Below are 14,571 nucleotides of genomic sequence, written 5' to 3'. Positions count from 1 at the left end.
CGCGCCGGTGTGCGCGCCTGTTCTGTGCGCGTGCGCGCGCCCGGAGACGGATCCCGGGGGCCAGGAGCGCGGTCGGGAGGGTGGGGAAGGAGGGGTGCCCCTCGGGCCCGGGGCGCGCGGGCGGGGCTCGTGCCCGGCCCCAGCCCCAGCCCCGCCCATCGGCCCCGCCCTCCCGGCTGCGGGGCGGGGAGGAGGCGGCGGCGCTGCGCGCGGGCACTCGGCGCGCGGTGAGGAGCGCGGAGCCGGAGCCGGACGCCGCGGCCGCCACCGCCACCTGCGCTGTCGTCATCAAGGTAGGGCGGCCCGGCGCCGTCAGCCGTGCCTTCCCGGTGCGCGCGAGGTGTGTGCGCTGCGTCTCCCGGCTGCAGCGCCCTGGGAGGGATGCTGGGCTCGGCGCGCCGCGGGGGACCCGGCGGGGCGCTGGGGGACGAGGCTTCCGGCACCCCCGCGTGACCTTACAAAGCACCGCCCCTCTCCAGGCCTCAGTTTCCCCATTGGGATAGCGGGCGCAATGGTAGCCCCTTCCGCTCCGCGCTGTTGGGGGAGGCCGCTCTGAGGTCCAGGCTCCCGACGGCTCGGGGCTGGGATCGGCACTGTCTGCACCGCCCACCCCTCCTGCCCGCAGGGAGGGCCGCTCACGCTGGGTGTGGCGAGCAGGTCCCGACAGGGCCCCGCTGGTGGCCCGGGTGCCCCCGCGGGACCCGTCTGAACGCTCTCCCTCCTGACTGGTTGAAGGGCAGGGCCTCAGCTTCCAGATACGGGAAGCAGGAGGGGTCGACAGCCCGAGGTCCCCATCGAGCCCGCCTGGGCATGCAGGGTGGGGCGGTCGGAGCCGGCCAGCCAAGTCAGCCTTGCCGGGGGAGCCCTGAGTTGGGGGTGATGGGACCATCAGCTGCAGACTGGCCTGGACCAGACCCATGAACCCACCAGGGTTTAGAGAACGGTATGGAACGGACTCTTCCCCGTCCCTGCCCCGCCAGGTATGATAGGGCTGGATCAGGTTCGGGTGTGGCCCTCCAAGGGGCGACAGTGCCAAGAGAGCTGTGTCTGGGTGGGGTTGGGTCTGGGACAGAGCACGTGTCTGAGGGACTGTGGCTCCAGGCTCTCAGGGTAAAACAAAACAAAACAAAAGACCTCTGGCATCTGGCCCAATGGCTCCGCAAAATCCCCTCTGGAAGGTGTTGCTTCCCCCTTACACAAGGGGGATGTTGGTGGAGATGGGGATCTCATTAACTCTGTAACAGTTGGAAGCTGCTGGTCCTGCTCTGGGCACACAGACATCTTCCTCGTCTTCCTCCACTGTGGGGCAATCATCTGGTCCCTTCAGTCCGCTCACTTCCAGGCCCAACAGCCCCAGGCCCAGCACTGCTTCTCCTGCCAGAGCCAAAGGGAGCGGAGGGAAGAGGCTGGAGCTGGGGTGTCTGCCCCAGAGCAAGCAGCAGTGAGCCTGGGGCTGGTTCAGAACCCACCGGCATCAGGGCTGGAATGTGGGCTCTGCACTTCCCGCACCTGTGGAGGGCCTTTGGGTTAGCAGTGCCTTAGAGGTCTGGGGGGAGGGGCGGAGCCAGAGGAGCCCCCCTCCAGGCCCTTTGTCCTGCCTTCAGTGCCTCTTCCTCCTCCTCTTCTGTTGCCTGCCCTGATGGAGGGAGTAGTTTCTGAGAACCACATCTGGGCCTTCTGGTTGCTCTTGTCCACTTCATGACCTGCCCTCACCCAAGAGCTTTCTTACTGCCTGGGCAGGTGGTGCGCTCTGTGTCATCAGAGGGATGTGAACAGAGGCTGGATGAGCACTTGGCTGGGGGTGAACTACCTTTGACTGCAAGTCTGGGATTCTCAGTCTGACTAACAGTGTGACCATGACCGTGCCTTCTGGTTATGGTGGAGCCTCACAGAACCCGGAGCTAGACCGCAAATGAGTATTATTACCCACTCGTAAAAGCAGCCTAAGTATATGTGCTGTCACTCGAACGGAGCTCCAACACACATGCTTAAGTGCTACCTAAGTCTCTTGTCATCTCTACATATGTGTAATCCGGGCTCTGTTTTCCTGCTCAGCACTTTGGCTTGATTTAGGGGCATGGCAGATTCTGGCTATTACAAAGTCATCCTATGCTAATAATTTAAAACTGTACTATGGAATTATGGCATGTCCAAGCTGAAAGGGATCTGAAGAAATCAGCTCTTCAACCCCCTCATTGTCTAGATATGCATCCCCTAGCCCCAGAGGGGACATGACTTGTCCAAGTTGACACAGCAAACCAGCAGCCAAGCCCAGGGATCCTGATTCCAAGACCAGAGTATTTGTTTATTTGTTGGAAGACACATACCATATAGTAAGTGAAAGCAGCCTGTATTTATTCCTATAAAATTAACAAAAATAAATACAAAAGGATAAACCTTTCTGCTGGCAAGGCTGTGGGAATTCTCCAGCAGCATTTAATTTTGCAGGGCAATCTGGCAGCCTGTTACAAGAGTCCAGGAAAATGATTCTAACTGCCCTTTGCCCCTAGACTTCTTACTTTGAGGACTTTACCCTGAGGAAGGAACTATAGAGAAAGATGAATGCAATGCTGTTATTTATAACAAGTTTTCTCATAGTGAAGCTCTTGGTGTTTTATCTGAGGTTTAATAAACATTTCATTTGAAAAGTACAGCATTAAAAAATAGTAGCATTAAAGCTGCCGGAATCCTGCCAACATAAAAGCAATGTGGTCCAGAGGAAAGCTCACAAGATTAACATCAGTAGGCATAGATTCCAGGATGAACTCTTCGTGTACCCTGCTGTGTGACCTTGGTTCCGTCCCTTTCCCTTTCTTTCTTTTTTTAAAGGTTTTATTTATTTGAGAGAGAGAGAGAGAGAGCCAAGCACGAGCGGGGGCAGGGGGCGCGGTGTAGGGGCAGTGGGAGAGGGAGACACAGACTCCCCACTGAGCAGGGAGCCCCACAAGTTTCTCGATCCCAGGACCCAAGGATCATGACCTGAGCTGAAGGCAGCCGCCCAACCTTCTGAGCCCACTCAGGCGCCCCCCACTTTCCCTTTCTGACCTCACTTTCCCCATCCGTGAAACGGGATAGATTCAGTGATTGCTGAATTTCTTTCAGCTCCGACAACCCAGCTTGGGGACCTAACAGATCTCTGTAACTAAAGCCTGTATTGGAACAGTGAACACGGTGATAACCAAAGAATGTTCTAGCCTTCCTCCCCCATCATGAAATGAATCCTCTTAGAGACAGGCAGCTGGTCTTTTTTTCCCTGGGAAGTGGCTTCATTCAGCATTAAACTTTTGTTACTTCCAAATGGCCAGAACCTGGATTGTTATAAGAGTGGCGTGTGGTTTTGTTTTTATTTTTGTTTGCCAGATATCAGGGGACAGAGATTTTTCAGGAAGACCAGAAAAGAGTGCAGCAGGATCTTTTGTTTGTTATTTTAAGTCTATAGACTGTGCCTTGCCTCCTTCAGACCAGATTAGAGGTGCTTTGCAATCACACCTACTATGAAGGGCCAGGAATAGGTGACTTGACTTCTGTGAACAAACATTTATTGGGCACCTATTGTGTACTAGGCCTTGAGGTGCCTCCTAGGGTCCTGCAGGTTGCCATGAGAAATATGTTAGGTTAAACTATGTGAAAGGGCCAATATCTGACTGTTTTTGACTTACAAGAAATGACAATTTCATTCAGTTCAGTCTAAATGGAAAAAGAATTAAAGAGCCCTGTGCTCTCTACCATAATTGAGAAATTGGCAGGGTATAGTGGAGTCTAGGACAGTGTGATTATAAGCTTGGAAAAGTCAAGGAGGAAGGGCATGGGAGCCTCACTCTGAAGAATCAATAATAATAATAATAGTAATAATATTGAGTACTTCCCACCTGCCCGATTCTGTCCTAAGTGCTTTACATTCATTCATTTACTCATTTAGCTGTTCTTTTATTGAACACCTAGACTGTGCTCGGTATTTTCTGGGGTGGAGGCAGGAGTCTCGACAGTAAATACAATAGACCCAAGCAATCTGTCCTAAAGAAACTTACAATCTAATAGGGGGGAAAAAGACCATAAACAATAAGTAAAGCAAATGGTGATAAATGGGGTGGAAGAAATAAAAGACAGGGATTATGTTTCGGGCGTGTGAGGGGGAGTGGAAGGGCTTGGTTGCGGTTTTAAACTGGGTGGTTGGGGGGGTCATTAAGTGGGAGACTTTGGGGCAAAGTCTTGAAGGCGGTGAGGAAGGGAGCTGGGCTGGTTTCTGGGGAAGAGCCATCCAGGTGGAAGGGACAGCCAGTGCAAAAGGCCTGGGGTAGGACCGTGCCTGGCACATTCACGGGCGAACGGGTCGAAACAGCGACGGAGGAGGCGGGGGAGCCTGGTGAGAGGTGCCACTGGTGGTTGGGTTGTGGACCCTGCCCTGTACCTCATGGCATCCTCTAAGTTTCGGAGGGGGGTACTCTTTTTTTTTAAGATTTTATTTATCCATTTGACACAGAGAGCAAGTGAGCACAAGTGGGGGGCAGAGGGAGAGGGAGAAGCAGGCTTCCCGCCGAGCAGGGAGCCCGACGTGGGGCTGCATCCCAGGACCCTGGGATCATGACCTGAGCCGAAGGCAGACACTTAACTGACTGATCCACCCAGGCGCCCCCTCTTTTTTTCTTTTTTTTTAAGTAAACTCCACGCCACCCTTGGGACTCAGACTCATGACCCGAGATCAAGAGTTGCGTGCTGTACTGACTGAGCCAGTCAGGTGCCCCGAGGAGGGGACACTCATTTTACTCCTTTTTCAGTTAAGAAAACAAAGATACGGAGACATTAGGTAGCTTGCTGAGACACCGTGCCTCACAGAGGAGCTAGGGCTTTTAGTAGAGGGCAGGGAGGAGCTGTGGGATGGAGCCAGGGCATGGCCAGATCTGGGTGTTAGTGCGCTTCCTCGGGGGTGCAGGGAGAAGGCGTGGAAATAATCCAGGCTGGGGGATGAGGTGGACCCAGGCATTGAACCAGTGAATGTGGGGGCAGAGGATCTGCCAAGCTTAGTGCTGGGAGTGAGGAGGGGGGTCCAGGCCAGGTGAGCAGGGGGAGGAAGAGGAGGAAGCCAGGCTGGTTTTAGCTTATTTATTGAACAAACACTTAATAACACTTCTGCTCCAGGCACCATCTAAGATTTGACGTACATTAACCCATTCAATCCTCAAAGCATTATGGAGAATAGACAGTCTCATTTATTATTACTGCTTTTTAGAATGGGTGTATTCTATTGTACGTAAGTTATATCTCAATAAAGTTAATTTACAAAGAATGTTTTTTTCTATTATAAATACTTGATCGTAATGGGGAATTTAGAAAAAAAAAAGGAAAACCAAATGAATTATCCATATCTTCTCTTTTCATCTCAGATAATCAATATCAATATTTTGGTGTATTAACTTTGTCTTTTTTCTACTATTTTCCCCATTTTTTAAGAGATTTTGTTTATTTGACAGAGAGAGAGCACAAGCAGGTGGAGGGCAGAGGCAGAGGGAGAAGCAGGCTCCTGCTGAGCAGGGAGCCTGATGCAGGGTTCTATCCCAGGACCCTGGGATCGTGACCTGGGCTGAAGGCAGCCGCCTAACTGACTGAGCCACCCAGGCGCCCTAGTCTCCCCATTTTACAGATGAGGACACTGGGGCCCAGGGTCAGCCATTTGAAGCCCTGTCATCAGGCTCCAGTGTCCAGGGTCTTCATCTCTGTGCTCTGCTACCTGGAATGTCAGTTGGTGGGTCCCATTGAGACACCCCCCCCCAACTCACCCCACCCCAGCATCAGGTCACAGATCGGCCAGGTGAGGCTCAGTGAAAGGCAGGGCCTTGTGTAGCATCTCTCACCTAGTTGGGAGCAGATATGTGAGGGTTCATTCTAAGAAGAAATAGGATGCTGAGAACTTGTGCAGGGTTGATGTGGCAGGTGCTTTTGTTCTGGCCTTGAGCCCAGAGTTTGCAGGGGGCTGGCAGGTGGCATGACCCCACCCCCAGGGAGTGCCCAGGACCACCGGGCCGGCTGCCGGGGGAGGCCTCGCCTCCCTGAGCTCAAGAGTCTCAGCCTTCCTGCGGGCCCTGGGTGGGAGGTGGCCAGGAGATGGGGAGGGAGAGTTTGGGGCTCTGCCAGGCCTGCAGGCCCCCTGGAAGTTGTCTCTTGTACTCTGACTGTGCATTTATTTCTGGCTCTGGTGCCAGCAAGCTCCTGGGGCCGCCTGCTGCTAGGGATGCAGTCCTGGCATCCAGGCCCGGCACAGCGACCAGGTGAGCCTTGCGCCGGGGTCTTCCCCACCCCCCTACCCCGCCCCAACTGCAAAATGGCATCATAATGGTGCCAGCTGCAGGGTGCAGTGAGGTGTAGGTGGAAAGTGCAAGCACACGGAGGTGCTCAGTAGATGGGCAGCTACTGTTGCTATCCCTGAGGCTACCCCGGGCTGTTGGCTCAGGCCGGGGGATTGAGCCTGCCCCAGCCAGAGCACCTCCACAACACTCCCCTTCACACCTGGCTGAACGCAGGTAGGGCCCAACCAGCACCAGAGGAGACAGAAATGAACCTGGGGCAGTGGCCTGCAGTCCAGGATTGCAGACAACAAAAGACACAGTGGAACGAAGGAAGCCACGCCTCTGAGGAGGGAGACCTGACCTGGCCAATAACGTGCTCTGTAGGCAAGTCCTGTCCCTTCTTTATGCCCTTTGTTCTCACCCATAAAGAGGGGAGAATATTTCCTGCCTGGATGATTGTGACGATCTTCATCCTAGCAGCCATCTACCGAGGCTTCCCTGTGCTTGGGGAGTATGGTTGGAGAGAAACCAGACCCATCACTGCCTGCAAGGGCACACAGCCGGAGGGTGGGGGCGGGGGGCCCCAGCTCTGATAGGGAAGCCCAGGAGCTGTGGCCCTCAAAGACGGGCATCTAACCTAGCCTAGGGTGGGGCTGGAGGTGGGGAAGGCTCCTGGAGAAGGTGACATCTGAGCTGGGATGTTAGTGGGATGGGAGTCAGCCAGATATTGGAGGGGAGGAAAGCAAAGAAGGTCATAGGGTAAAAGGCCCACCCGTCTGAGCCCCAGCCTCTTCATCTGTAGAATGGCTCAGAAGTAAATACCTGCTTTGCCTAATTTATAGGGTGGTTGTGAGGCTCGAAATTGGATAAAGAGCATGGAAGCGCTTTTAAGCTATAAAATGTCAGGTACCTGTTCGTTGTTAATTGTGATGTCTGGAGCCCCTGGGGGTTCAGGAAATACAGGACCAGCATCCTTCTGGGTCTCAGAGAACATCTGGTCTGTTTTAAAAGGCCTCCAATCAGGGCGCCTGGGTGGCTCAGTTGGTTAAGCGACTGCCTTCGGCTCAGGTCATGATCCTGGAGTCCCGGGATCGAGTCCCGCATCGGGTTCCCTGCTCAGCGGGGAGTCCGCTTCTCCCTCTGACCCTCTTCCCTCTCATGCTCTCTATCTCTCATTCTCTCTCTCAAATAAATAAATAAAATCTTTGAAAAAAAAATAAAAGGCCTCCAATCAAAGCCAACAGGGACAGACAGCCTCTATTCACCTCATACCCCTGATTTAAGAGCTCAGGAGTATTTCTGTACCGCGGTGTGGCTGTGCTTAGAGGGGGCCAGTCACAGCCCTGTCCCGTTGAAGAGGACAAGTATCTGCAGAAAGTCATCAGGCCGTAAGCACGGGCCAGGCCTCAGGACCTGGGTGAGAGGGGCGAGGGGACTTGCCAAGGGAAGGGCGGGGAAGATGGGAGTGCCATGAGATCACTGAGGAGAGACAGTTCTGGGTCGAGGAGGTCCACGAGGTCACATTAACTGGAAAAGCAAGGCAGAGAACAGTATGTGGGCACTGAGCCTGCTTGGGTTTGAGTATGGGAAAAGAATGTATCTATCTACAAACTTACGAATATGGAAAAATACGCAGACAGACACACATCAAGCTGGTTGATTTTCACTATCACTTTTGTCTTTTCTATATTTTGAAATTTTTGCATGCAATTTGACATTTATTTCTAGAACAAGTTGTCTGTATGTAATACATGTGACAGCATACTGTAGATAGTATAACAGTCTGACATCAGCAGGCTGGAGGGTTCCAGGAGGCACCCATAGCCCACAGCCTTGGGTGAGGCCTGGATGATATCCCCCTGATGGCCCTCCAGGACAGTTGAGAGCAGAGGCCAGGGATGGCTTGATGGAGGCGTCACTGAAGGAGAGGTCTCTGGGATAGGTTCTAGGACCCTTCTTGGGACAGAGACTGGGGTTGGAGGTGGCTGCAAGTGCTGTCAGCATGGTGAGCGGATTGTCCAGACCAGGGACCACAGGCTACATCACAGGAGCACAGGGTCAGATCCAGAAAGATCAGGGTTCTCCTGGCATTTGGGCCACACCGGGAGTGGGACTAGGGCAGCAGGGACAGGTCCAGCAGGCCCGCTGGCTAGGGAGGGCCTGTGCCTTCAGATTCTGTGATGCTTCAGGGTTCCACCTCAATATGCCAGACCCCAGCAGACCCTTTTCCCTCAACCATGCACTTTCTTGGTCTTTGGTCCGTGGGGCTCTCACACACCTTCCCACCTCTTCGCAATGGAAATGAAGAAACTAAGCTACTGTCATATTTTCTTGAACGCAGGGTACCATCTGTTGTGAGATACACCATTATTTTATAATCCACTAAGAAAGAAAAAACAGCAAACTAGAAGGTGAATCCCAGTTTCAGAGATGTTAAATGTTAAAAAACTGTGTCTTAGAATCAATCCGATATGACATGCAATAGGCCCCATACTAGACTCTTAATATACGTATATTCATTTAATCCTCTCTCAACCTCCTGGCTAGATATTCCTGTCCACTTTTTATAGATCAGGAACCAAGGCCCCAGAGAGGTTAAGTGATTTTTGCAAGGTCACACAGCCAGCAAAAGATAAAGCTGGGATTTGAACCCATCCATCACTTTTTCCTCCTCCAACCCCACAAAGAAAAGGCTCCTGAGTGCTGGCCCTTAGGAAGAAGAAAGTTTTCACGCTGCAGAGTGAACATATGCCAGTTCAGAGTTCAGAAATGCCCCAGTGGACTGGTCATTAAACTCCCAGGACTGTGAGTAATGGGGGGAGGCCTGGAGGGGAGCGGGGGAGATAATGGACAGGAAGGAGCTCTGAGAGCTGGTTGGCTGGTTCATTAGCCTCATCCTTGTTACGATCATTACCAAGAGTAGGTTGACCTATGGCCCACCCTGGAGAGAGACCACAGAGACCTGCCCCACACAGATTACCCTACAGCCTCACCCAGAAAGGCCCATTCATTCATTTCCTACGAAGTTATTTTTCAGTTTACTCTTGTGAATGAGACCTTTATCCATGTATGGGTCACTGAGTGCCTGTGAAGCCCGCTCGATGCTGGGGATACAGAGCAGAGAACAGACATAGGTGCTGCCCTGGTGGGATCACAGACCAGAGGAGATGGGCAGTAATCCTAAAGCCTCACAAAACCTGCCACAGGTGCCTGAAGGAGAAGAGAGGGCGTCAAAGCTTGCAGAGCAGAGAATGTGCTGAGTTCAGGGTCGCTGCAGAAGGCTATTCTAAGGGAGGGACTTTTTTCTTTTTTAAAGATTTTATATATTTATTTGAGAGAGAGAGATTGAGAGAACGAGTGGGAGGAGGGGCAAAGGGAGAAGCAGATTCCCCGCGGAGCAGGGAGCCTGATGGAGGACTTCATCCCAGGACCCTGGGATCATGACCTGAGCTGAGGGCAGACCTTAACAACTGAGCCACCCAGGCGCCCTAGGGGAAGGACTTTTGAGCTGAGATCTGAAAGACCAGTAGGGAGCGATCAGGTGAAGGGGGGAAAGGGAGCCTGCTGGAGAAAAGAAACAGCCCCAAGGCTGAATGAAGGAAATGGACCTTTGAGGACTTAAAAGCACTGAGTGTCTCCAGCTCTGATTCCTGGGCAGATGAGGCTGGAGAGGCGGAGCGGGTCCTGGAGCAGTGGCCAGGGAGTGACATGCTCAGATGGGCATCTTTGGAAAAGGTTGGGGGCAAGATGGTTGGTAGGTGAGTGTGTGCAGGTGCGAACAGCAGGGGGAGTAGAGATCAGTGGATGGTTTACAAGGTGTTGGGGGGTGGGCATTCGTGATGGATTGGCTGTGAGTCCAAGGAGGAGGGAGCCACCCAGACGACCCGGGGAGAGAAGAGCTGTAGTGGGAAAGCTGTCACCCCGTTGGTACCTCCTGTCCTGGTTTGGGTTTTGTTCATTTTTTTCCCCAGCCCTCCTTAGGTATCCTGGTTCATCCAGCACCAGAGTTTTGCTGGATAATGGGCAAGAAGTCAGCAGGTGAAGGTTTCGGGGTGAGGATGAGGTGACGGACCTCATGGGAGGAGGGAAGGGAGGGGCAGACGGGCAGGGACGAGGTAGAGGAGGCCAGTGATAGGCCGTCTCATGGGGGCAGAGCTGTGGGAAGGTGTCCCAGGTTACTGGACACAAGAAACAGACCTCACAGCAGGTGGATGTCGCACGGCCCAGATGCCATCCCTGGAGCTGGCCTCTCAGAAAGGCTGGATCCAAGCTTGGCAGCAGAGTCAGGGCAGTGCCGAATGGGTTTATGTCACCCTGGAGAGCAGTCTGTGGTACCCGGGCGCTCTCCTTGGGCCTGAACCTGTTTTATTGCTCCAACAGGGGTGCCAACAAAGGCCTGGTCACATCTGGCAGATGACAGGAAGCTGAAGGTGCGGAAGGTGCAGTCAGCAAAGGGGCGCTTGAATTAGTGACTTTGGAAGCAGGTGGAACATTTTCACATGATGACAAAGTGCACGGTGTGGCCAAGGGAAGGGGGTGACTGAGGACAAGGAAAGGAGGTCATTTGGAGATGAATTGTCCTTGCACAGGAGAAAACTGAGGCTGGAGAGGATCTGGGACTCGTCTGAGGTCACGCAGCCAGGCAGTGGCTCTGCTGGTGTGGTTTGCTGTGCTGTGGGTTCCAGATTTCGGAGGGTGGTTCCTTTCCTTGGTCTTCCTTGGGAGATGAGAACCTGATGCTACTGGGTCTGCATACAGCCTGGGCTAGGTGTCAGGACGCCTGGGCCAGGGGCTGTGGCCACCTGAGGGGTGGACGTGGATAGGAATGCTTGCGGGAAGACTGAAAGGGGGAGCAGCTGAGCGCGCAGAGTGCCGGGAGGGACTTACTGGCGGAGGAACCAGTGCAAGCCGGGGCTGCTGATGGGAAGCGTACCGAGCCTCTTTGGGATGTGGTGAACATACAGTCCAGTTTGGCTCAGTCTAGGGAATAGTATCAGGTCCTGGGTGCTTGCCAAGGGCAGGGGAGGTGGGAGCAGCCTGGCCTGGCAGTGGGGAGAGTTTCTTCATTGACACTGTTGAGAGTTGCAGGCATATCATGATAATAAAAAGTCAGACCTTTAGTCGGTCTTATTATTGTTTTTAAGTTCTCTATAGAAAATGTACCCCCTTCTTGTCTGCACCCAGGCCTCCTGCCCTTGTCCCCCCCACCCCACTCTGCCCCACCTCTCTTCTTGGTTTACTCCTGGGCCACACCTCGGCTTTGAATGCCCCGCAGAGAAGCCATTGAAGGTTTTGGAAGAAGGGATGCTTTTGTCTCACGGTCGCCCAGGTGGGACTCAGCTTAGGAGAAGTCAGGTGGGGAGGTTAGGAAGACAGCCCAGAGTAGGCGAGAAGGCTGTGGGAGATGAGGAGGATGAGAGCAGGGGAGAATGGAGCCGCAGAGACAGGAGCAGGACTTCGGGCAGGCCCCAGGGGGCCCGGGCCCATGTCCACAGCTGGCCGCCACCACGCCAGGCCTGGGCCGGCACGTCCGGGGGAACCACTGGGCTGCCGGGGCTCCAAGTCCTGCAGTGGCCAGAGCTGTGGTTGGCAGTCAAAGGCAGACTCCTTAGGCTGTAGGAGCACCCCCAGATCTCACCCCCCTAAACAAAACCTTCCAGAGTGTGAGGACAGCAGTAACGCCCCTGAGGGGTTAGTTCCCAGCCCGCAGACATCAGTGGGACCTCATGGGTATCCAAACAGCAAACCCATGAGCTGGGTTTGATTAGTCCCATTTTACAGATGAGGAACCAAGGCTTCAGAGTGAAGGAGAGTAACTCCTGGAATCGTGGCCTACTGATGGCTCCATGTCCCGCCCCCCCCCATCCTGATAGCACTTGTAACTTGACTGGGACACACACCTCCATGCCACCCTCAACCACCCTCAGAGCCAGCGGGTGACCTCGTGGCACAGAGGATACAGCTGCAGAGGGCTGAGAGGTACAGGGACCCGAGAATGGCCCAGTAAGGGGCTGGACTGTGGCCGGGACACCGAAGAAGCAGCTGGTTTTAGCATCAAGAACTAGAGGTTTTCATTCTCCCTGGGATCTGCCACTGACCAGCCAGGTGACCTTGGACCAGTTACATCCCTTCCGCAGTCCTTGTTTCCTCACCTGAAAAGTGAGGGGGTTAGACTAGATGATCTCTACCATCCTGTGCAGCCTGAAAATCCTGAGAGTCTCTCCAGCTTCTGTTCTGGTGGCCTCCCAAGTGAGGTATGCAAGACGCTCGTTGGGGTGCAGGGAAAAATATTATCTAAGAGAAAATCATTCAGCTTTGCTCACGTTTGGCAGGTGCAGACCCACTGACACCTGCACCCAGGCCATCAGACAGCCTCATGTCCCGTGTCTCCAGAAGTCTCTGGAGAGAAGGGGAAAGCACTCTGAGAAAGGATGGCAAGGACGCCCCTACTCTTTGTTTTCAGGAGTTTAGTACAATTAATTTAACCTGGTTAATGAATCCAGGTTAATCCAGACTAATTAATCCAGATTGGATTTGTGGATTATATTAACCAGTTTGAACTAAACTAATCCTCACAAAATGGACAAGCGGTTTTAGAAGATTCCTATCTGAACAGTGGGTTCTTAGCGGTTCTAACAATATGAGTACAAGTGGACAAGAAATTAACACTTGGGTTTCCGGGCATGATCCCATCGGCAGCCACAAGACAAGGGAAAAAAAAACCCCACAAAACCAATGACAAGGTAATCAAGTCTGATAAGTTAGCCCAAGATTTTTTTAAATTGGGGGGGGCACTATTTGAAATACAGATTTAGAGTCACTCTGGTAAACGATGAATCTCGCCTTGTGTATATGTTGTGCCTCACAGCTCCTGATGATAGTTACTCTCATAAAATATTGGCAGAGTGGGGCTCATTTTTTTTTCTCTTTGGGAAGAGTAAATGATAAAGAAAAAATGTCCCCCTACTCTAACCTGCTGGTCCTTCTCTATGTAGCTGCCACATCGGACAAGTCACCGTGTTTGTGATCAAACTTCGTTCCAGTGAGGTGGGATTGCTCCATTTTTCTACCTGTTCCCAGGGCAGTGACCCCTGACTACCTCTGGGCTCAGAGAGGTAGTCACAGGGGTCTGTCCCCAGGAGACATGGAAAATGTAGGGTGAGGCGAAGTGCCCCGATTTACCTTTCCCAAATGTGGGGCTGCTGCCAAGCTGACCTTCCTCGCAGCAAAGACTTGGGGTCTGTCTCCCCTCCTGACCCTAAGGAGCCCCATCCTTCCCAGCCTAAACCACAATCTGGAGAAACGCAGCCCACCTTTCAAAGGCCTGCGTCTCAGGAGGGTCCAGCTAGCGTGAATGATCCCCACCCCCACCCCACCCCCCCACCCCCCCACCCCCGCCTTACAATTAGAAGACTTCTTCCCCCAGCCATGCTTGGAATTTGTCCCTCTGAGAATGGCAACACAGATAAGGAAAAAATATTTGGTACTGTATCCAAGCACAGGATCAAAGGAAACTTTGTTCCATGTCTTAGAGGACTCTCCCGGGCTGGGGTGCCAGAAATCCAGATCCCATTCCTGGTTCTGCTCTTTAGGGATGTCCCTGGACAAGCGGACTCAATTTCCCTTTCTGTACCCCATGAGCCCTTGAGGTCTGGCCAGCGCTACTATTCTAAGAAGTGAATCTGGGATCTTTTGGGGTACCTGCTCTACCGAGTGGTTCTCAGCCCCCATCTGGAGGAGTTGAGTATGGTCTGGGTTCCAACCTGGGTGAGAGATGGGGTCACCTTGGAACATGATGGGGAGGCGAAGAAAATGGGGAGAAGATGGGAAACTTAGTTACACAAGAAACTCCCCTGCCTGAGTGGAGCCATCGCAGGGGCATGTGGTCAGCGGCCTCAGATCCTCTGAAAGGTTGTGTGGCGCAAAGGCAGTGGATGCCGTTGGTGGGGCTCAAGGCAGGGCAGGAGGGGAAGTGTGGATTTCCGCTCAGTAGAAGAAGGAAGTCTTGACAGTTGAGCTGCTCTGTCCCCAGAAGGAGTGAGCTTCCCATCACTAGAATGGTGCAAGCCAAGACCCTCAGACTTTTCAGACAGCGTGGTGTGGAAAGGAGGACAGAGAGCTGGGCTGGATGTCCACCTGGATCCCTGATGCTGGGCAGTCCTGAAATATTTGTTCTGTTTTTTTTTTTTTGCCCCAGATGTAATAAGATCATTTGAAAGCTGGAGTTAGCCCATCTGGCTAAGAATTAGATTAGATAAGAATTAGAGCTTTAAATCCGCACGAAGGGGGT

The 14,571-nt window shown here is 53.1% G+C and overlaps 1 protein-coding gene across 1 annotated transcript in view; it reads left to right on the top strand.

The window, feature by feature from the left end:
- Positions 1-222: 222 nt before the first annotated feature.
- The window catches only part of CORO2A (coronin 2A), a 48,909-nt gene continuing 34,560 nt past the window's right edge, over positions 223-14,571 (top strand). Inside the window, exon 1 of the mRNA XM_028108853.2 lies at positions 223-293. The gene's annotated coding sequence lies outside the window, so the exon portion shown is untranslated. The remainder of the gene's footprint in view (positions 294-14,571) is intronic.

This window comes from Eumetopias jubatus, unplaced genomic scaffold (assembly GCF_037043125.1).
Source record: "Eumetopias jubatus isolate StellerSeaLion01/CBP00866 unplaced genomic scaffold, mEumJub1_p1.0 scaffold_15, whole genome shotgun sequence".
NCBI classification, from domain to species: domain Eukaryota; kingdom Metazoa; phylum Chordata; class Mammalia; order Carnivora; family Otariidae; genus Eumetopias; species Eumetopias jubatus.
Note: the sequence above shows the minus strand (reverse complement) of the source record. Positions and strands in the feature narration are given on the sequence as shown.